Source organism: Gigantopelta aegis, chromosome 12 (assembly GCF_016097555.1).
Source record: "Gigantopelta aegis isolate Gae_Host chromosome 12, Gae_host_genome, whole genome shotgun sequence".
Classification (NCBI taxonomy): domain Eukaryota; kingdom Metazoa; phylum Mollusca; class Gastropoda; order Neomphalida; family Peltospiridae; genus Gigantopelta; species Gigantopelta aegis.
Window position 1 is genome coordinate 24072229 of NC_054710.1, and position 24000 is coordinate 24096228.

Consider the following 24000-nt stretch of genomic DNA (forward strand, 5'->3'; position numbering starts at 1 on the left):
GGTATTGTTATATGGTTAATGTCTTGTCAACTCGACTGCTCACATTTTGTAAACTTGTGTGCTCCTTTTTTGTTACCGAATGGTGACCTTGAGATGATTAAATTCTGTTCTGTGCGTCAAATATCGTTTTGTTTAACGACGTCACTAGAGCTGTTTGATGTTAAACATTTCGTGCATCTGATACATAGTCTTAGAGGAAACCCGCAACATATTTCCATTAACAGCCGGTGTTCTTTCGTATGCATGTTCCCACAAACAGGACTGCACATACCACATTCTTTGGTAAACCAGACATGTGTATTGGTTGGGATAGGGGAAACAAACAATCACAGGTGGTTCCTTTGAGGGGTTTCGATCCACCAACCAGAGCAATTCAGTCCAGTGTTCTACCTAGTGAGCTAGACCCTGCCCCTGTAAAAGAAGGACTTAATTTTAGCTAGGGGCGGGACGTAGCCCAGTGGTAAAGCGTGCGCTTGATGCGACCGACGCCATATAACCGTAAATAAAATGTGTTGAGTTAAATAAAAAATTTCCTTCCTTCCTGTAAAAGAAATGGAGACATAGTGGCTAATCCAGAAGGGATTATAGGGGTCCCGTGCCTACCCTCTCACAATCCTCTTATTTAAACTTCCCTTTTAATGACATTATTTAAATTCAATATTAAATTACTGTATTCTAATGCTGCATCCTAACCGGCCGCGCGCGACGCAAGCGATGCGAGCGATTATTTTAGAAAGCATTGATTTCAATTGCCGTATCCTAACTGGACGCGTGCAACGCGACACATTTAACCGTCGCGCCGTACGCATGCGGTTAGGATACGGCGATTCAAATCAATGATTTCTATAATAATCGCTCGTATCGCTCGCGTCGCTCACGGCCGGTTAGGATGCAGCTTTAAAGTGGTGGTGTTGTAGTAAGTCCATTCCCATAAGGCTTGCACGCACTGGATACCACTCCTCACTGGCTAGGTGTAATACCACTACACCGAGTTCTCTCTCACTAACCCCTATCAACTAAGAGTTAACCCACTGTCCTGGACAGACATTCCATATAACTAAGGTGTGTGCCCCGAACAGGGTGCTTTAATCTCAGTCGAATATATATAAATAATAATTAAAAAACCCATAAATGAAATAAATTGGCATAAATTATCTGAGAAATAGTTTTCAGTCATATATATATATCATACGCAGGCGTTCGGCCTCGCATTTGTTTGTTTGAGGGGGGGGGGGGGGGTTTTCTTTTATGTATCGGGAAGGGGCTGGCTGGTTTTGTCCGAATTAAACGAAAATACCCGAATCTGGATTAAATATTTAATTCATATTAGCATTACTGCCAAACAGCTATATAGGATTCCAAACGAGTTAAAACGCATTTTTTAAAACATGGATTAAAACTAATTTTGCGAGTAGAATGATGAAAATACATGGTAAAAAAAGTGTTTTGTTCAACGAGAGTACCTTGTTTGAATCTTATAAACCTCTATTCCCAATCCCTCAAAATCCTGAATATGTTCCCCAAAAACGACACCACTAGATCACATTGATTTATTCATTATTGGCTATTGGATGTCCAACATTTGGTAATTTTGACATAGTCTTAGAGGGTGAAAACCGCTATATTTTTCCATTGGTAGCAAGGGATATTTTTGTATGCACCATCCCACAGACATTTGTTGATTTGACTTAGTTGATCGAGAGGTAGCTCCATTTTTTCATTAGTAGCAAGAGGTCTTGTATATGCATCATCCCACAGACAGGATGTGACATACCACGGCCATTGATATATCAGTCGCAGCCCAGTGGTAAAGTGTTCGCTTGATGACTGGTCGGTCTAGGATCGATCCCCGTCGGTGGGCCCATTGGGCTATTTGTCGTTCCAGCCTTTGCTCCACAACTGGTGTAATAAAGGCCGTGATATGTACTATCCTGTCTGTGGGATTGTGCATATAAAAGATCTCTTTCTGCTAATCGAAAAGAGTAGCCCATGAAGTGGCAACAGTGGGTTTCCTCTCTCAATATCTGTGTGTTCCTTAACCATATGTCCAACACCATATAACCGTAAATGAAATGTGTCGAGTGTGTCGTTAAATCCTTCATTCCTTTAATTCATTTTAGAATTACAGCCAAACAGCTATTTTGGACTACAAACAAATTACTGCACCTTTTTACATTAATTACAACTAATTTTACAGCTTTTATTTATTTATTATTATTAATTTTTTATTGTTTTTATTATTATTATTTTTTAATTTGATAGGCTTGCCGTTTCATATTCGTGTGTATTTTATCCATATTTTAATCATTATTCTATATTTTTAATAAAAAAATAAAAATAAAAATATATGTAATTTAACAGGGCAGGTGTCTGGTCTGCGCCTTTGGTAGTGGCTTGGTTAATATTACCTCGTCTACTGCCCTAGGTATTATAGATTAAAGTGTTCGCCGCGTCTTCTAAATGACTTAATCTTGTTGTTTTAGAGGACAACTGAGGAGTCGCCTGTATTACCATGGATCGGCCGGGTTCACCTCTCTCTTTCTGGCAGGCTTGTTACCCAAAAGGAAACACTAAATTAACAATCGCTGGATTTTTTTGCGCCACTCCCCTAGTGGCACCAGCGATTAAACTCTTACAACCCTTTGGCGTCACTCTTCAAGTGACGCCGGTTTGGGAAATTCTAATAACTTCCTAAACAACTAGTAGGCTGCCAGGATTGGACTGAACTGCGGTTGGACACGGTGGGGGGGGGGGGGGGGGGATGGATGTACGAGTTAGGGCATTCTTTGGGGCTATATGCGTAGGTGGTTCGGCCTTAGGTTTTGTGTAGGGCCGGCCTCCCCTCCCTCCCGACCCTCACCTGGTCACACCAATGTTTAAAATATGACTGGCAGCCCCTTTCCTCTTAACCTCCCATGGGCTTAATGAATATTGTTTAAGAATTATTATTAATTTTAGGCCAGCCCATCTATATTTGCGCCGAAAATATATTATATTAATAATTTATATAGGTTAAGAATGTTGATATGTTTTTTTAAGGGCGCAGCCAAAACTTTTTAACCCCAAATTCCCTCTGTTTATACTTTTGGCGTTAATATTCAAAATTTCCCCTATTTATTAGGTTATCCCTGTCCCGAGTCAGACCCCCGATCCTATCGGAGGCCGGACTCGGAATAGGCGTGTTCGAAACCCTGGTGGTATATGGACACGTTAAACCAGTTACTAAGCAAAGCTAGAATGATGGAAATACGCGGTAAAAAGGCCTCAGGTTAGCACATTTTCCCCGAATAACTCTATCAATTTTGACAAAATTTCAGGGTTTACTCCAGTACCTTTTGAGGATTTGCCCCAGTCGTACGCTTATACTTATACGTATCTACATTTGTTTGATTTGAAGCCTTTCACTAGCGGCTGTTGAACCCAGTGTAAGAAGGATGTGTTGATTATAGACAGTGTGTCTGTTTGTGGAGAACACAGCCTCAACGTGCCTAGGTGTGAAGCGCCATTGAGTGAAATCTGTGAGGAGTAAGATCAACTGAAGCGAACCACACACTCGCCGGTGTACCGCGCACACAAACAGACCCCAGTCTATCACTTTGCTATCGCCGAGTGATTCAACAGGAAAACACAGCATTCACGTGTTCGCTGTAGTTAGACAACTCGCTACGTTTCGTAAAGGTTGTTTAGGAAATCCATTAATTAATTCGTTTGTCCGTTCGTTCGTTCATTCAATCATTCATTTATTCGTACATCCGTTCGTCCATTCGTTCGTTCGTTAATTAATTTATTCATTCACTCACTAACTCGTTCATTCATTTATACACTCATTCATTCATTCATTTGTTCGTTCGTACGTACGTTCATTCATTCATTCATTCATTTATTCAGTAGTTCGTTCGTTCGTTCTTTCATTCATACACTAATTAATTATATCATTCATTAATTCATTCGTTCATTCATTCGTTCGTTTGTTCGTTCGTTCATTCGTTCATTCAGTCATATATTCTTTAATTCATTTATTTATTCACTCATTCACCACTAACTCGTTCGTTCGTTCATTCATACACCCATTACTTTATTTATCCACTCATTCATTCGCTAACTCGTTCATTCATTCGCACACTAATTAATTAGTTCATTCATTTATTCATGCATTTTTTCGTTCGTTCGTTTATTAATTCACTATTTCATTCCTTCATCCCTTTATTCATTATTTCATTCACTCACTCACTCGTTCTCTCATTCGTACATTCATTACTGAATTATTTCGTTCATTCATTCATTCGTTCGTTCATTCATTCGTTCGTACGTTCGTTCGTTCATTCATCAATTCGTTCGTTCGTTCATTCATTCATTCTTTCGTTCGTTCGTTTGTTCCTTCGTTCGTTCGTTCGTTCATTCATTCATTCATTCATTCATTACACACTCACTCACTCACTAACTCGTTTATTCATTCATACATGCATTAATTAATTAATTATACAATTCACTTATTCATTCATTCATGGGGGGGGGGGGCGAGATGTAGCCCAGTGGTACAGCGCTCGCACGATGCGTGGTCGGTATGGGATCGATCCCCGTCAATGGGCCCATTGGGCTATTTCTCGTTCCAGCCAGTGCACCACGACTGGTATATCAAAGGCCGTGGAATGCACTACCCTGTCTGTGGGATGGTGCATATAAAAGATCCCTTGCTGCTAATCGAAAAGAGTAGCTCATGAAGTGGTGACAGCGGGTTTCCTCTCTCAATATCTTTGTGGTCCTTAACCATATGTCTGACGCCATATAACCGTAAATGAAATATGTTGAGTGCGTCGTTAAATAAAACATTTTTTCCCCCATTCGTTCATTCATTCATTCTTTCGTGTGGGCTGGATTTAGGTGAGTCGGTAGAGTGCTCACCTTAGGCGCTGGCGGGAGGTCGTACTTGTTGAGGAAGGAAGGAAATGTTTTATTTAACGACGCACTCAACACATGGGATGGTGCATATAAAAGATCAATTGCTGCCAATCGAAAAATGTAGCCCATGAAGTGGAGACAGCGGGTTTCCTCCCTCAATATCTGTGTGGTCCTTAACCATATGTCTGACGCCATATAACCGTAAATAAAATGTGTTGAGTGCGTCATTAAATAAAACATGTCTTTCCTTCCTGACGTCGCCGATAGAGCGCGTGTCTTCTCGCGGAGTGTTCTCCTTTCGTCACCCCAGCACTTGCGGGTCACCGACCCGATAGAGCGCGTGTCTTCTCGCGGAGTGTTCTCGTTTCGTCACCCCAGCACTTGCGGGTCACCGACCCGACGACAACGCTGGGGATCTCTCGTGGACGGCGCCTTGCGAGGACTTCGACCACAACACTGGGGTTCTCTCGTGAACGGCGCCTATCGATGAGATCGACCACAACACTGATCAGTAAGTTTGTTGCAGTATCATTCATTCATTTACAGTTATGTTCGTGCTTATATCCAATAATTAAGATTCAAGCATACTATCCTGGGGACACACCTTAGCTATCTGGGCTGTCTGTTGGTGGTTAGTTTTTGGCAGTTCAAAAACATTTAATTTCTAAAAAGCATCTGCCGAAGGGGGCGGGACGTATCCCAGTTCGCTCGATGCGCGGTCGGTGTGGGATCGATCCCCGTCGGTAGGCCCATTGGGCTATTTCTCATTCTAGCCAGTGCACCACGATTGGTACATCAAAGGCCGTGGCCGTGGCCGTGGTAAAATCCTGTCTGTGGGTTGGTGCATATAAAATATACCTTGCTGCTAATCGGAAAGAGTAGCCCACGAAGTGGCGACAGCGGGTTTCCTCTCTTAATATCTGAGTGGTCCTTAACCATATATTATGTCTGACGCCATATAACCGTAAAATGTGATGAGTGCGTCGTTAAATAAAACATGTCTTTCTTTCTTTGCATCTGCCGAATGTCATATTTTACAGGATGCACGTGGGGCTTTTGTAACAAGGTCTTTGTCTGTCTGTAAGTCAGTTTCGCTGTCGCTGTCTCTCTCTCTCCCTCCCTCTCTCTCTCTCTCTCTCTCTCTCTCTCTCTCTCTCTCTCTCTCTCTCTCTCTCTCTCTCTCTCTCTCTCTCTCTCTCTCTCTCTCTCTCTCTCTCTCTCTCACTCTCTCTCTCTCTCTCTCTCTCTCTCTCTCTCCCTCTCTCCCCCTCTCTCTCTCTCTCTCTCTCTCTCTCTCCTCTCTCAACCCTCCTATCTCTCTCTCCTCTCTCTCGTCTCTCTCCTCTCATCTCTCTCGATCTCTCTCTCTCTCTCTCTCAACCTCTCTCTCTCTCTCTCTCTCTCTCTCTCTCTCTCAATCTCTCTCTCTCTCTCTCTCTCTTCTCCTCTCTCTCTCTCTCTCTCCTCTCTCTCTCTCCTCTCTCTCCTCTCTCTCTCTCTCTCTCTCTCTCTCTCTCTCTCTCTCTCTCTCTCCCGCTCAACCTCTCTCTCTCTCCGTTTGTTAATAATGATGTTAATAATGATGCAAGTACCTCAATAGGTATTTTGTGAGTACGTTAGGTGATACATTGGTGGTGTGTGTGTCCATTTGTTGCACTATTTTAGTTGAGAAACGGTTGAAACATTGTGCCACAAGTTTTTAATACCAGCTATATCAAGGGTATTTAAGGAAATCCGGATGTAGTAAACAAAAAGCAACTTACTACGTCCCTCCGGACTATGGGTGAGCATGACCCAATCACCCTAAAAACTTTGCTCGCCACAGTCTAGAACCCGCTGCACAAATCCCTGTTGACGCTTCGAGCTGGTCATTCATTAATTCGTTCGGTCGGACATTTATATATGTATTCATTGATTCATTCAGATATCAAATAAAGATAGCGTCAACCGCTGCCGACCTGTTGAAAAAACTTACCACCTCGCATTATATAACTCAGTATGACGTCACATGCGGCAACATGGAGTCACATCGACCGGAATTCTTTGAAATATCTGCTGAGGCTGACAGTCTGTAGTGGAGCGGGCACAAGTCACATTTATATATTTATTTTTATAGATTGTGGAACAACCAAAAAACGTACATGTTGGTCCTAATGTGGGAAGGGGGGGTACAGTTCCCCCTTCGTTCCCCCCCCCCCTCCGGCTCCCAAGGGACTGAAACCCCCATTCCCCACTCTACAGTTTAAAAAAAAAATTCAATACATTTTGCGGTAAATCATGACTCGATCCCCCCCCCCCCCCCCCAGCCCCCCCCCCCCCCCCCCCCTACTTCACTCGCCACAGTCTAGACCATCCCTGCATAGATTACTGGGACTGGACATACACATGAACACGCTTACATACAAACCAGCGCATTTCATCTTTTGCCATAACCGGCCTCGGTGGCGTCGTGGTTAGGCCATAGGCCATCGGTCTACAGCCTGGTAGGTACTGGGTTCGAATCCCAGTCAAGGCATGAAATTTTTAATCCAGATACCGACTCCAAACCCTGAGAGAGTGATCCGCAAGACTCAGTGGGTAGGTGTAAACCACTTGCACCGACCAGTGATCCATAACTGGTTCAACAAAGGCCATGGTTTGTGCTATCCTGCCTGTGGGAAGCGCAAATAAAAGATCCCTTGCTGCTAATCGGAAAGAGTAGCCCATGAAGTGGCGACAGCGGGTTTCCTCTCAAAATCTGTGTGGTCCTTAACCATATGTCTGACGCCATATAACCGTAAATACAATGTGTTGAGTGCGTCGTTAAATAAAACATTTCTTTCTTTCTTTTTTTCTTTCTTTTGCCATAATATATTTAATAGAAAAATACATGCATTATTTATTGACGCATTGACATGTTTTTATTTACGGTTATATGGCGCTGGCCATTATGGTTAACACCCACACATTTAATGAAAGAAACCCCGATGGAGTCACCCCATGGGCTACTCTTCGATTAACAGCAATGATAATTGTATACGCCATCCCGCAGACAGGATAGTACATACCACATTCACGGTCACACAAGTCGTATAGCACTGGCTGGAATGAGACGGGGATCGATCCTAAAATATGTAATAAAGTTTAAAGTTTGTTTTGTTTAACAACAGCACTAGAGCACATTGACATCTAGTAACAGCTGATTAGTTAATCAAACAGTTGGTGGTTATCAGAGGAAAACCGCATGGGATCTTTTATATGCACTTTCCCACAGACACTAAAGCACATACCACGGCATTTGACCAGTTGCTGTGCACTGGTTGGAACGAGAAAACCCCCAGTCAGTTTAGTCGATCCACCGAGGTGGTTTGAACCTGTGACGCAAGCACCTCACGCGAACACTGGATGATGCCAAGAGGGCGATATAATGTTTATCCCAACCTGGCTTACTAGGGTGGGCTTTGTTTGATTACCTCCCCAGTATAAAATATCAGGCTACCCCTATGTTTTTGTCTAAATCTAAGGTTGGGATGGGACGTAGCCCAATAGTAAAGCGCTCGCTTGATGCGCTGTCGGTTTGGGATCGATCCCCGCCAGTGGGCCCATTGGGTTATTTCTCGTTGCAGCCAGTGCACCACGACTGGTATATCAAATGGTCTGTGGGATGGTGTGTATAAAATATCCCTTGCTACTAATGGAAGCAAATGTAGCGGGTTTCCTCTCCTAGACTATATGTCCAAATTACCAAATGTTTGACATCCAATAGCCGATGATCAATAAATCAATGTGCTCCAGTGATGTCAAACACTGAAACTTTTATATCTAAAGTTATTTGCGTCTCTCGGAAAGTATGTTCCGGGGACCCAATTACAGATGAAACATATTCTAAACAATTCGTTATAATAATTTTTTTTAAAAAGAACACAAAGAACAAAAAATAACGCAAAGAACAGAGTTTGTATTTAGAGACTGTTTTTAATCAACAAACACTTTGCATATAAATAAATAAATGTTCAGAAGAGATGTAAAGCTGATCAGACATCAGCAGTTCTGTCTCGTTCTTCTCGATTTAAAACTCGATTCACACCGGATGACCTTCTAGATGTCACAAAACAACAACACACTTGATTTTACTTTGTAAAGGAGATCGTTCAACAAACCTACACATTTTAAATCGGTGTTTTGATGTATATTTCAAGTATAGCTAGGTAACTATAAACAATTTTTGGACATTTTAGAACAAAAAGAAACATTCTTGCCAGCGTCACCTGTAGTGGAACGCACATACATTGTTTATTCCTAACCTGTGATCCGTGAGAATCCCTCTTGGGACATCTGAGAAAATATCATAATGATATCACGTGAAGCCAACAAACATCTGAGAATTATAGTTAGCTACTATTAAGTCTGACAAAAGTCTATTTTTAGAGTTCGCCCACATCGGCGGTCGAATCGTTGATGACGTCACCCCTTTACACTGTCTGGGCAAGATTGAGTGCGATACACTCCTTGATGAGGTCCTTAAAGATGATTTCAGTGGTTTCGTCTCAAGTCCTGTCTTATTCTGCGAGGAAGTGTGATGTGGAGCATCATATCTAGAACTGACAAAGTTGACAGGATACAGATATTCCTCCATTTTAGGCGGAGGGTTGACTGACGAATTTGGCTTTCCACAGGATTCAGGAATCAGTGGCATAGAACGTAGTTGTGTGTGTCTTGTGTTTTTATCACAGCCCGAATCAAGTCTGGACAGATTCGATTGGCTTCTCAACTGCGTTATGCTAGATGAATCAGATCTCAGAATATTTGATTGGCTTTTGAACTGCACTACGTCACTAGAATCACGTCCTGACATATTAGATTGGCTTCTCAGTTGCGTTACGTCACACGGATTACATCTCGAGAGACGTGACTGGCTGCTCAACTGCGTTACGTTATAAGGCAAGGAACCACTTGAGGTACATTCTCCGTATCCACTAGAAGAAGACGAACAACTCGATTGTCTGCTGACATACTTATCCAAACAGTCGGAAGAGTTCAGTGTGGACGAACTGGTGTTCCTTGGGTGTTGGTTGAAATTACACGATGACGAAAAACCAGCCTGCTTTATAGGTGGAGGGGTTGAAGAACCCGACAAAGGAAGACCAAGTCTTTTCACAGGTGGAATCGACGAATCGGACACATGAGTCTTATTGGAATCTTGGAAGACGGATATGTTGTTGCCTCGAAGAGGGAATATGGGTGATTTATCAACACTCTTTGATTCGCTGTAAGCATCCGGTTTGAAGCAGCCATTTCCGAAACCCTTTAATGCACGTTTCTTACACCAGGTGGTGTTTTCACACTTTCTTGTGGAGCTACTTCCAGTTTTGTTGGAAACGCCTGGCACTAAGAATTTCGACAGCTCTCCCATCCCGCTGATGTCAAATTCGTACCACGGTTCGTCATAATCGAGGTATATGTTACCCCGAGTTACCTCATCTGTTGACCCCATTCTGGCATCCAACTGACGACATTTCCTGTCATGCATCTGCTCTGCTATCAGAACTATATTTGGCAGAATAATATTGGGACATTTTTCTTGAAGCGGAGGTCGACAGAAAGATGCGTTACAACTCCGCTTTACTTCAGAGATGTGTCCTTCCGCACGAGCGAGATCATACATATTTTCATTTGGTGATTCGTCATCGTCTGTGACGTCATCGATTTCGTCGTAAACATGATACGGATCTTCTTCCAGACTTGCAGGCTGGACATCGTCTGGCTTGGAAAGATTGCTAGGTTTTGGTTTCCTGGTGTTTCTCTGTTTCTTTATCCAGCTGATCATCCTTTTTTGCCACACCTGGAATAAAAGAAAAATTAAGTTAAAATAGAGTCAGTTACCTATATGTTCGTATATATTTATATAATCTAATGCAATCAAAATCTAAATCTAATGTAACATACATATCTGGTTATGCATGTTTTGTCTACAAGCCTGTCTATATGGTCTATCAGTCAGGTCAGTCATTCCTCCCGCCCGTCCGTCCGTCCGTCCGTCCGCCCGCCCGCCGTCTATCTATAGCTGTTTGTCTTTATCTATGACTTCATAGATCAAGGGACGGGACGTAGCCCAGTGGTAAAGCGCTCGGCTGATTCGCGGTCGGTCTAGGATCGATCCCCGTCTGTTGGCCCATTGGACTATTTCTCTTTCCAGCCAGTGCACCGCGACTGGTATATCAAAGGCCGTGGTATCTGTTATCATGTCTGTAGGATAGTGTATATATCGATCTATCTACCTACCTTGCTATCTCCTCCATCTCCCATTTATCAATTCTTCCACCCACCTACCTATCTAATATATGTATCGTCTGTATATAGGGTGCCTGTATGTCAGACTACCTATCTATCAACTTCTCTACTAACTTTCCTATCTAAAACCAATCCACACTCGACTACGCAACTCCCCCGTGGCCATAACAATGGAAGCACGAGTAGGTTTAAAACAAGATGTAGTAGAAAATAGCTTGGTGCTGTCTTCTCGCAGTCAGTTTGACATATGCATGATATATGAAAACGACTAACCACGCCCATCAGCTGGCACAGTTCTATCTCGTAAACAACCCAGATCGTTACGAATCTAAGACACTAAAGACTATGCAACAAACATAAACACTAAATATTACTAGTATAACACACTTAAAGACTGCTTTTCTTTAATCACGCATCGCAAGCATTAGTCAGGCAGCTTCTTTGTTAATTGGCTTGGAATGCAATAGTGCCCATTGATTGATGACACATATAAAGGTGGAGGAACGGCCTCGGCGGCGCAGTGGCGCAATCGGGACTACAGGCTGCGGTAGGTACATGGTTCGAAAGCCCGGTACGGTTGGTTTTGTAGACGAAATAGAATCGCCCCCTCGAGAAGTCCCGAGGACATTTGTCGCCCCCCAAGGTCACGAGATTCTATTTACGAATTAAAAACCTCCCCCTTGAAAATAGAGATCCGCCCCGGAAGTGGGACCACACGAACTAGAATCACCCCCAATAAAAAATTCGCCCTTTACTCATTTTTAGTTAGTTCTGTCATTTAATATGAAACAATACTTATACGGATCAAAGGTATGTTGACGAACTATTTATTATCACTGTTTATGTTGTTGATACACCGTTGAGCATGCCAGCACACGGTTATCCACACAGCGATACATAGAACAAACACATCACGGCACCAGAATACATGTAGACCAGTATACCACATAGGCATACAGACCCCTCTCAAAAGATTAAAACACACACGCACTTACACACGCCACACATCCAAGCCTTTCAGTTACTGGATAATGTAGCGCTAATTAATTATGATTGAATTGTCAAATATTGGTAAGCAAAATTATAATGAAAGTTCTATGATAGATATACTTCTTTGGAAAGAAGATGGTTTGACCGTTCCTTTCCATCTGCGTAACGACAGTAAAAGCAACTGTGCTTGAAGGTGGTCCGGTCTAAACGATTTTATAAGTCTGTTATTAACAGCCTACTCCAAATGAGTGTTCGCTAGGATATTTTAAATATACGCCACTACATCAGTAGAATCACCTGTATAATGGAAAAGAAAGTGACCCCTATAATTATATAATTCAAGGTTTACAATAGAAGTTTCGTCACTTACAACGCGAAACATATTAATCTGAGTTTTAATATATTGGACGGAGAGTATAGTTTTTATTTCAAATCATATCCAGGGATTAAGTCTTTCTGAAATGTTGTTAAAAATGCATGAACGTATGAATACCTTATGGAGGGGTAAATCGTGGGCACTGCATTGGACAAAGGAATAAAGAAATAAAAGATCGTCTATAGTCTCTATACTATAGATTGAAATTAATTATAATCATAGACAGTGTAAATAAAGGTAAAATAGAAAGGGTATTCTTCTAATGTAATGTTGTATAATTGGAGAGTATTCGCTGATGAACTGTTTTCAAAAAGATTGTAATATATACACAGAATTTCACATAAGTTTTGTTTTCTTCCTATTATTGCCACGAGTTTATTGTGCGCAAGAATTAATATTATAGCACGAGTACCGCGTTAGCGCGGGTCGAGTGGTATATATTTCTTGCGCACAATAAACAAAAGTCTCTCAAACAAATAAATATGGGGTGATGCCCCCAAAAATATTGTCAGGCTTTTATTGGACATATGTTCAATACAAGATTTTTTAATTGGCACGGATCGGAATGGTCTTATTACTATACTAAGATTGAAATGGATTTAATGGAGAGTATATAAAATAAGGTCGTTCTCTCTTTGTCGAGACTATTCAAGACAGCACACTAATTTGTATGGTATGGAATATGGTAGAAATAGATCATCGTACTATATATAACAAACATTATATAGGGGGAGGTGGGCGATGGGGGGGGGGCGGAAAATATTTGGAGGGTGGGGTTAGAAATAACGGACCGCCCGGACCGGCGATTTTCTAGGGCGGCGAATATATTTCGCGGTACCCCGGCTCAAACACATAGCGTAGTTCTCATGGGGCTCAGTGGGGTAGGTGTAAAGCCCAGACTACACCCTCTTATCTTTCACCTAACCACTAACCAAACTAACAACTAAAAGACACACTGTCCGGACAAAAACAATCCCGATACTGATGAAGATGTGTGTCGTCCAGGACAGCGGTGCTTGAAACTTAGTTGGATATAAGCACAAAAATACTAGTTGGAAATAAATTAATAAAAAGGTGGAGGATGGATTTTGTGGGATCATACTCATTATTAACAGGTTCGCGGGCGGATCCTAAGGGTGGGGTCGACCCCAATACTTCCAAAGGTCTCTTTTACGCATTTTAAAAATGACTTACCCGTAAAAGGGAAAACATGTGGGATTGTTTTGTTGTTTGTTGTGTTGGTTTGTGTTGTTGTTTTGTTTGATGAACACAGGGTTGGGGGTCTCGTATTGTACCATTTTGTGTTGTTCTCCTGCATAAAGTAGTACTTGGACCCCCTCCCCCTGGCATAAACAATATTAGACCACTATATGAATATAGTTCCGTTATTTTATTGCAATCAGAACTGAGTTGACTGTTGGGTTATGCAATGTTGTAAAAATTATGATGTAAAACCGGGTTGATTCATGCATCTAGAACACTATAATGTGTTAGCTGTGTACTGGGTTTTAATATCCTCACGTCACTCTACGTTTGATTCTTATTTAAATCAGCCTGAGAGCTAAACACTATTTGGGGTTACCTGTACACTATCGTACTTTTGTTGTTTGGATTATAATAAAAATATTTATGTCATATTAGAAAAACTAGAATTAAACCAGGAGAAAATAACGTGTTCACAAGTTTAGCACATTTTAAATATTGTTGCTATTTTGATGTCGTAGCATATCATATAGTATTGCAACACGTACTCTACACACACACACACACACACAACACGGAGAGAGAGAGAGAGAGAGAGGAGAGAGAGAGAAGAGAGAGGAGAGAGAGAGAGAGGAGAGGAGAGAGGTAGAGAGAGCGAGAGAGTAAGAGAGAGAGGACAGAGCAGAAGATAGAATAGACAAACAGACAGGGAGACAGACAGAGATGAGAGACATATAGAGGAGAGGGATGGGGTGGGGTGGAGGGAGGACGTCAGAGCAGTTAAATTAAAAACACTTAATGTAATGCAAAAACGTACAGTACTCTACAGAGAGAAAGAGAGAGAGAGAGAGAGAGAGAGAGAGAGAGAGGAGAGAGAGGGGAGAGAGGAGGAAAGAGAGAGAGGAGACGAGACGGACAGACAGACAGACAGACAGATCAGAGGCAGAGAGAGACAGAGGACAGAGAGATATAGACAGACAGACCAAGGACAGAAAACATAGAGAGAGAGGGGTAGGGTGGGGTGGAGGGAGGACGTCAGAGTAGTAAAAAACACTTAATGTATTGCAAAGTACAATACTCGACACAGATGAGAGAGAGAGAGAGAGAGAGAGAGAGAGGAGGGAGATAGAGTCATGAGAGGATTTTGAGAGCGACAGAGGAGAGAGACAGAGAGAGAGACAGAGGCCGAGAGATATAGACAGATCAGACAGACAAAACATTAGACCAGAGAGACAGAGACAGAGTAGTAACACCAGTCCCATTGCATTTAGACAGACAGGACACAGAAACAAGAGAGAGAGGGTGGGGGGTGGGGTAGGGAGGGGAGGAGCAGAGTAGTAAAAACACTTAATTAGCCAGTGCAAAAAGGTATTTCAAGAAACTCTCACACAACTGAGCTCAGAGAGAGAGAGAGGAGAGAGAGAGAGAGAGGAGAGAGGAGGAAGAGAGAGAGACGGGTGGGGGGGGGGGGGGTCTGGATGATGAGGGTCAAAGGGAGGAGAGGTGTAAAACTGCTTGCTTAATTAGCATAAATAGTAGTACAAATAATTCAAGTCATACTATTGTCAGCATCCAAGCCAAAGCATCCCGTGAACTGTAGGCAATAATAGGTCATATTATTACGGAGCCATCAATTTCCTAACACTTACCAGGTACATTTATGATTTATGGTAGCGGGGGGGGGGGGGGATGGGGGAGAGATGGTACAGGACATATTCGATAAACCAGCTATATTATATTCCCTTTATTTAAATACTTAAATTAATCATTTGTATAAACTTTTTTTCACTTATTGCATGAACCTTTTTTAAATTTTTTGTAAATAAATTTTGTTTAACCATCAGTTCGGTATTTTTTATCTAATGTTTTGTATAAACGGTTTTAACCTTTTGCATAAACTCTGTTTTTATCAAATCTACCCCTCAACCTCCCCTCGTCCTGAGTCCAGTTTCTGCATTACACCTCCCTATTAATCCTTTAAAGCTTGCTAAGAGTGGGAACCCGTACCTGGCTGCGAACTCTGTATCTACACGCCTTAGGGTTAACTCGCACGCCACGAGAGCCAGTGGATACCAAACGTGGCTAGACTAATCCATAAACATTATAAATATTCATGACACGTGCGATCTAATTGTTTTTCCACACTCACAAGAGTCGAGCGTTAAAAACAACAATTCAGAGGAATTATATGTCTCGCCTACCAGACATGTATTCAGTGTCGTCCATAAGATGTTCACCAATCTCGGTGGGGAAGTGGTTAAGCCATCGGATTACAGGCTGGTAGGTACAGGGTTCGCAGCCCGGTACCGGCTTCAACCCAGAGCCGGTTCTTAAGGGCTCAGTGGGTAGGTGTAAGGCCACTACACCCTCTTCTCTTTCACTAACCACTAACGACTAATCCACTGACACTGTCCTGGACAGCCAGCCCAGATAACTGAGGTGTGTGCCCAGGACAGTGTGCTTGAACCTTAATAGGATATAAGCACGAAACTAAGTTAAAATGAAATAAGATGTTCATATCAAAAACAAAAACAAAACAAAATGTTTTCATTTTCTGGATGGGATCTGGTACCGGGCTGCGAACCCTGTACCTACCAGCTTTATATCCACTGAGGTTGGTACGGAAGAACTAAATGCCTCGCTTAACGTAAATGTTTTCGGTGTCATTGATAGTTGCATCCATAAGATATGCATCTAAAAAGAAACTTTAATTTCGCATGCATAGTGATGAATTATTAAACAACTTTCATCGATCCAAGGACTTACAGTTTGTGTGAAATTAACCTAAGCGCAAAATAATTAAATGTTTAATTAATAAAAAAAAATATTTTTCCATACTCTGGTTTAAACAATGTTTATTTCTGTTTATACAACAGATGGTATTGGTCAGCAGGCATATCCTATATAAAGACATTTCCCTACATTATTCAATACCTACCATGGACAGAAATGTCTGGAAAAGTCAGAAGTTGTACCCACGACAGGCATGCTTGAAGAGTTCTCTGATGGAAACATGCCAAAAATTACCCATACCCACATTATTAAATTGAAGTAATAACTGGTCAACATGTTTAGAAAAATACAAGAAGCGAATTTTGTGTTGACATGCTCAATGATGAACACCCACAGGTTCATCTATAAATCAAGTTTCACTGATGTAGGATTGTAGCTTGCGAGCAAACAGCAAATATATTTTAATTAAAAAAGTCAGTATTTAATTCGTTTCACGTGCATTTTGGTGAACGTCAGTAAGTACAAGTTGCATCTTTCTATGATTTACAGTTTGTGAAAAATGGAGCTAAACGCAACGAAAAAGTATTTTAACTAAACATGTTTAATTAATTATTTGGTATTTATTTTCACATGCCAGTTGTGATGGACATCCATAACAACTATAAATCAAGTTTGATTGACCTACCACTTATAGTTTGGTGAGAAATTGATGTAAACTCGAAACTTTATAAGCAAAACGTTGTAATTATATATGTTAAATTACATCTTCTGTTTAATCCCCTTTCCACATTCATTCTCTTCCTTTCAATTATTCCCCACCCCCTTTTTCTTCTTCCATTCTCCCCCCCTCTTCCACCCTTTCTCATCTCCTTCTTTTGACCTCCCTTTTTCTTTCCCCTAGCTCCACTTTTCTAATTTTTTCGCTTTTTTCTCCCCTTTTGGTTTCACCCCGAACCTTCTAGTTTTTTCTCCCATCCCACTCTTATTTGAAATCTTATTCTCTTTTTTCCTCCTCTTGCCCCCCCGAAACTGGTATATCACTTACCCTTCCCTTCTTTATCTTCTTGTTCTTTGGGCCAGTAATTTAAAACTAATCCTTGCTTCATCTAGGGCTTTATTTTAGCTATTCCTCTGGTCTGTGTATAGAATACGTGTCCAGTCAATTAATTCAACGGTTGGTTCATAAATATACTTGATTAATTATAAAACAATTTTTACCTTGTCCTTTCTCCGATCTTCCTTTTTCATTTTTTTCGACAACTTCTTTCTTTAATGCGTCCCTATTCACAAGCACAGACCATTTTTTCAACTCCTTTACCCCCCTCTTATTCTTGCTCCCTCTTTCTATCTTCTTTTTTCCCGTTTTCCTCTCCTCTCTTTTCCCGATCCTTTATCCCCCTCTTTGGTGGTTTCCCCCTCCCTCCTTGTGTCTCCTCCTACTATTTTTCCATTAACTCCCCCCACTTTGTTTTTTTTTCTTCCTTCCCCGTTTTTTTTCCTTTTCTGCTTCCTTTTTTTTTTTTTTTTTCTTCCCCCTTTTCCTTTTTTTACCTTTTTCTGTTTGTTTTCTACTTGTTTTATCCGCGAACTTTAACCCTTTTTCTTTATCAAAAGTGCATTCTTTGTTTTTTTTTTTCTCCTCCCCTTATTTTTGTTTTATGCCTTCAGACTTAAACTCTTGCCCTCCTTTAGTCTCCCCTTTCTTCCTTTTCCCTTTATTTTTTCATTACTCCATTTCCCTTACCACAATAACCTAACCCCACTTTCCCCCTTTAAAAGTCCGATAATTCCATTCTTTACCCACATGGCCCTTCTAGAATTCCATTTCAGTTATAATCTCTTTTATTTTCTGCCCCCAGTCCCCCTTCTCCTCTCCCCTTTTCCCATCTCCTCGCCAATCCTCATTTCGCACTCCCCTTATACCTTTCTTCCCTTTTCTTTTTCTACCCCTCCCAAGTCCTATTCTTCTCCCCTTTTGTCCAATCAATCATTTTCTACCCTTCCTTCTTTTTCCCCCCCCCTGTTTTCCCTTCTAGTTATTTCTCCTTCTTTTCAAGCACCTTTTCTTTCTCATGACTTTTTCCATTTTTTCTGTTCCCCGAACTCGACAATCTTCCCTTTGTGCAATTTCCCTATCCTTTTATTAACCGTTTTTTTTTCACTCCTTTTTCCATTCTCCTTCTTTCTGTACTACTTTTCTACGCCTTGTATCCCCAACCCCCTTTTGAACAGTTCCCACTTCCTATTTGCCCAATTGTTCCTTTACCTCCCCGATCTTCCTACCCTTTCCTTTTCCCTCCCCACTCCCCTGTGGAAGATGTTGCTAATATCTTTTCCCCCGATCCCTCCCCCATTGTTCCCCTCTTCAGACTCCCTTTTAAGGACCCCTTCAGAGATAGAGGAACCCCGCTTTCGCAAGAACAAATGGTACTCCCCCCTATCCATTTCCCTCAATCTATTCCCCTCCCAAAACCTCAGTATTTTCCTCCCGCTTTCTACCTTCAATAATAATTCATCTCTTCCTCTCTTTCCTCTCCCCCTTTCTCCCCTCTCTTCTCTCTCTCTCCTCTTTTTCTCTCTCTCTCTTTCCTCTCTTTCCTCTCTCCCTCTCTTCTTCCCTTCCATACCCCTCTCTTCTTCAACTTTTTCCTCCTCCCCTCCCTCTCCCCCTTTCTTCTTCCCCCTTTTTAGATCTCCCCACAGACCTCTTTTCCTCCCTTTTCCCCCTCTTCATACACATCCTCTCTTCTCCTCTCCTCTCTTTCTTCCTCTCTTTTCTCCTCTTTCTCTCTCCTCTTCCCCTCTTTCTCTTCCTTTCTCGATCTTCGCCTCTTTCTTTCTCTTTCCCCCTCTCCCTCATCTCTCCTCTCCCTTCCTTCTTCATATCTGTCCCTATATTATTATAATTCCTTGATGTGTGTGTGTTTGTTTTCTTTTTTTCTCTGTTTTTCTATCTCCCTTCCCTCCATCCCTCCATTCCATCTTTTTTCAAGTCCCTCCCCCTTCTCCCCCCTCGTGCCTTTTTTCCTAATTTCCCCCTTTTCTCACCGTCCTTCTTCCCCCCTTGTTCTCCTTCCATTTCCGGACTTTCCCTAAAATTTCACGCATTTTCCTTTTTTCTCCCTAATACCTTTTTCCACCCTGTTTGTCCTTAAATCCTTCACCTCTTTTTTCTCACTCCATCTCTTTTGCCTTAGATCTGAAGTTTCTCTATAGTGTTCTGTGTATTCTGTTCAGTCCTTCTCCCCCTCATTATTTTTAGAACATTTATCTTATTTATCTATCTTGATCCCTTCTTACCCTCACTTCTGCCTTTTAAAAATAACCCGTTTTTTATCCATTGAACAATGTCTTTTACTCCCTTCTCCCTCTCTTTTCATTCCCCCCGTCATTGTCTTTTTTTTTACCTTCCTATCTTTCTTCTCTTCTGCCCCTTTTTTTCAAACCCTGAAATTCTATTTATCAAATCTATGAAAATTTATTCACTAGATCTACTCTCGCTTATCCTTTCCCCGCATTACCACAGTTCCTTTTTTCCTCTCATTCTGCTTTCTCTTCTTTAATTCTCCCATTCCTTCTTAGACTTTTTTTCTTTCGGACCCTTTTTAATGTCTTTTTCCATCTTCGAGTTTATATGTCTTTCCCTGCACTCCACTTTATTCTTTCATTCTTCATCTTCCTACTTAGATATTCCCCCCTTCCTCTTTGTTCCTTTCCAGTGCAAAAGCCTCCCTAATTCATCCCTTATTTTTTCTATTCCTTCATCCTTTCTGTATATTTGTCCCCTTAAGAACTTCTTCTTTATTTTAGCAGGTTTCCCTCTTTCTTTCACCTGATACGTCCTTTTGCTTTCAACTTTTTTCTTTTCTTTTCACCTTTTTTATTCTTAAATCCTTTTTTTCTGATTTTACTGTTCTTTCTTTCCCTCTTGTCACTTTCCCCCTTCAACTTTCTTTCATTTGCCCTTAGTTAGGGTGTGCTAATTGGCCTCGTTTTTCCCTTTTTTTGTTTTCATCCCCCATTATTTTTTCTTTTGATCTTTCCCCCCCTTTCTTCAACCAACCTTTTTCCCTCCTTATAATCCCTTTACTCCCAAGTCCTTTCTTTCTTTTTTTTCACTTCTTCCTCTCTAGGACTGTATGTCCTTCCCCCTGGGTTCTCAGTATTTCTTAATCTTCCCCAAATGTTGACTGAAGTGGCCCTCTTTTCCCTTCCTTTTATCATATTCCCCCCGGTTCCTTTTCCTTTCCCTCATCGTACCAATCACCAACCATTTTTCCTATCCCTTAAACTTTCATTCTCTTTTACCACCCTTATCCCTCTTCCTTCTTTCCCTGTTTTTTCCTTTCCCCCCCTGGGTCGTTCCTTTTTTCCCCTCCCCCGTTTCTTCATTTTTCTCTTTATTTTTCTTTCCTTCTATTCATTATCCTTTTCCCCCATTTTCATCTCTTCCCTTTTTCCTCCATTTATTTCCTCTTTTCCACTGACTTTTTTTTTGTATCTTAACATGCTCATCCCCGTTTACTTCTCCCTTTTTTACTGTCCCTTTTTTCCCTTTTTTCCTTTCCCTCCTTTCCCTTTTTCATCCGCCCCCTCCTTTTCCCCCTGTACCCTTCTTTTCTTTTTTTTCCTTTTCGTTCCTCCCCCCTTAACACCCTACTAAGCCCTTTTGCCCTTTTTCTTTTCCCCATTTTTTTCTTTTCCTTGTCTTTTTTTCATTCTCCTTCTCACCTTTTTCCCTTTTTCTTTTTTTCTCTTCCCCCTTTCTTCATCATTTTTTTTCATCCCTATACCTCTGAGCTTCTTTTCTCCTTTATTGTCCCCCTCTTATTTTTCTCCAATCTTTTTTCTTTTTTCCCTTGCTCTCCCCCGCTTCCTTCTTTCTCTTCTCCCGGTTCCGGGCTTTTTTCTTTTCCTTCCCTGCTCTTACCCATAATGGACTTCTCCTTTCGTTTCTTATCCCCCTTTTCCTTTCTCTCCCTTTTCTTTTAATTCCTCTATTCTTTCTTTGGTCTTTTTTCTTCTCTTCCCTTTTTCCTTCTCATTTCCTTTTTTCTTCCCTTTTTACTTTTCCTGCCTCTTTTCTTCCAGTTCTCCCGTCTCTCCTCAATATGTTTCAAAAATATCTTCCCTCTTCACCCCTTTTCCCATTTTGTTTTTTCCTACATTTTTCCCGTCTTTTGCTCCCTGTCAACTTTTTCTTTTCTTTTCCTTCTTCACCTTGTTCACTTATTTTTTTTTTTTTCTTCGTTATCTTTTTCTTTCCCTTTTTCCTTTTTCTTTCTTCTTTGGGTCTTTTCTTTATTTTTTTCATCTTCCGTTCTCTACTTCTCTTTTCTCTTTTTCATTTCTTTTCATCTATTTCTCCCTTTTTACTTTTCTGCTTCGTTTATTTCTCCTGCCCTTCTTTTTTTTTCCCCTTTTCCTTTTTCCCCTCTTTCTTCTCCTTTTCCCTATCTTCTTCTCCCCCCCTTGCCTTTGTTTCCCCTTTTTTCATTTTCTCACCTTCTCTTTTTCTCCCTCTTTCCCTCTCCCATTTCTCCTTTTCTTTATATTTTTCTTTTTCCCCTCCTTCTTCTACCTTTTCTTCTTTTCCCTTTTTTTTTTTTTTTTTTTTTTTTTTTCCCCCCTTTTCTCCTTTCTTCATTTTATTTCTTCAATTATATGGCGGTGGACATATGATAAGGACCACGCAGATTAGAGGAAACCCGCTGTCGCCCTTTTCCTCATGGGCTACTCATTTCGACTAGCAGCATAGATTTAAAAAAAGAGAAAAAAAGATAACAAAAAACTTTTCTATTGTTAAATTTTTCTTTTAACCTCCTTTTCTTTACATAATAATAATTTTCTCTATCCTCTCTCTCTCTCTGTCTGTCTTTCTCTCTCTCTCTCTCTTTCTCTCTCTCTCTCTTCTCTCTCTCTCTCTCTCTCTCTCTCTCTCTCTCCTCTCTCTCCAAACCACCACACTGTGTAATGGTGTTACAAAAACAACAACATACACCCGCAAATATTATACATACTATCTGGATATGCGTATACAAAAATACATACGCTAACATAGACATATATCGAAACAAGAACTTTATTAACAGAACTCTGATAACATATAGGTACATGCAACTCTCTCTCTCTCTCTCTCTCTCTCTCTCTCTCTCTCTCTCTCTCTCTCTCTCTCTTCTCTCTCTCTCTTTCTCTCTCTCTCTCCCTTTCTCTCTCTCTCTCTCTCTCTCTCTCTCTCTCTCTCTCTCTCTCTCTCTCTCTCTCTCTCTCTCTCTCTCATATATATATATATATATATATATATATACGTGTGTGTGTGTGTGTGTGTGTGTGTGTGTGTGTTTTATCCATGCAACCATCCATCCATCCATTCCATCCCATCAAATCCATCCATTCATCTATTAAGATATATATACGGTGAAACCCCTATAAACAGGACCTTCAGTAAACCGGAATCCTCTAATATCCGGACGTTTTAAAATTAAAAGCATGTTCAGTATAGCAATATGACTAATACTTTATATACATGTGAAATATCAATTCACCTGACGTATGTGTAGGGGATTATGCAATTGATCGAAGTTTCTTGTGGGTTCGGTGCATGATGTCTCCGAAAACACATTTTTAGAACATGTTATAATTATACTTGATCAAATCTTGACACAATGTGCCTTTTAAAAATATTATGTATTGTTATATATTGAACATGTCTTTATACATTTTAAGAAGAACTCTTTTCATCCATTCATTGTAAAATTCATTATATAATTCCTAACTATTCTGCTACAAGTTTGGAAAATTTCAAGCTACAAACACGGAAATTAATATATACACAAACATGTACAGTTATGATCCATATATTCTGCGTGTCGGACTAAGATCAATCCCATATACAAAAGCCGCTTTGTCGTTCTATAACTAACCTTAGTGTTCACCATTTATGTACACAAATATTTCGACTAATCCATGATAATTCAATGCGGTCGGACTAAGATCAATCCCCGTGTCGTATCCAGTGATTGTGGTATGTCTGTGGGATGGTGTATGTAATATATGTATTGCAACTAATGGGGAAATGTAGCAGGTTTCATCTCTAAGACTATACGTCAAAATTATCAAATTTATGACATCCAATAGCTGAAGATTAGTAAATCAATGTGCTCTAGTGGTGTCGTTAAACAAAACAAACTTTAGGAAAGAAACTTTTGGCATTGCCGTTGACTAGGTGTGTGTTATTGGCACCGTTTTTGTTGTTCCATGCATTTATCAGAGAACTGCAGGGACCTTTTCAACCTACTTCGGTGCTTATATCCAATTACGGTCCAAGTACGTTGTTCTGGGCACACGCCTCATCTAACTGGACTGTATGTCCATGAAAGTGGGTTAGTAGTTAGTTCTTAATGAGAGAGAAGTTGGTGAAGTGGCCACTTATAGCTCCCTCTGGGTGGGAGCCGGTACCGGGCTGCGAACCCAGTACCTACCAACCTTAAGTGCGATGGCTTAACACTAAGCATTTACCAAAATTTGAC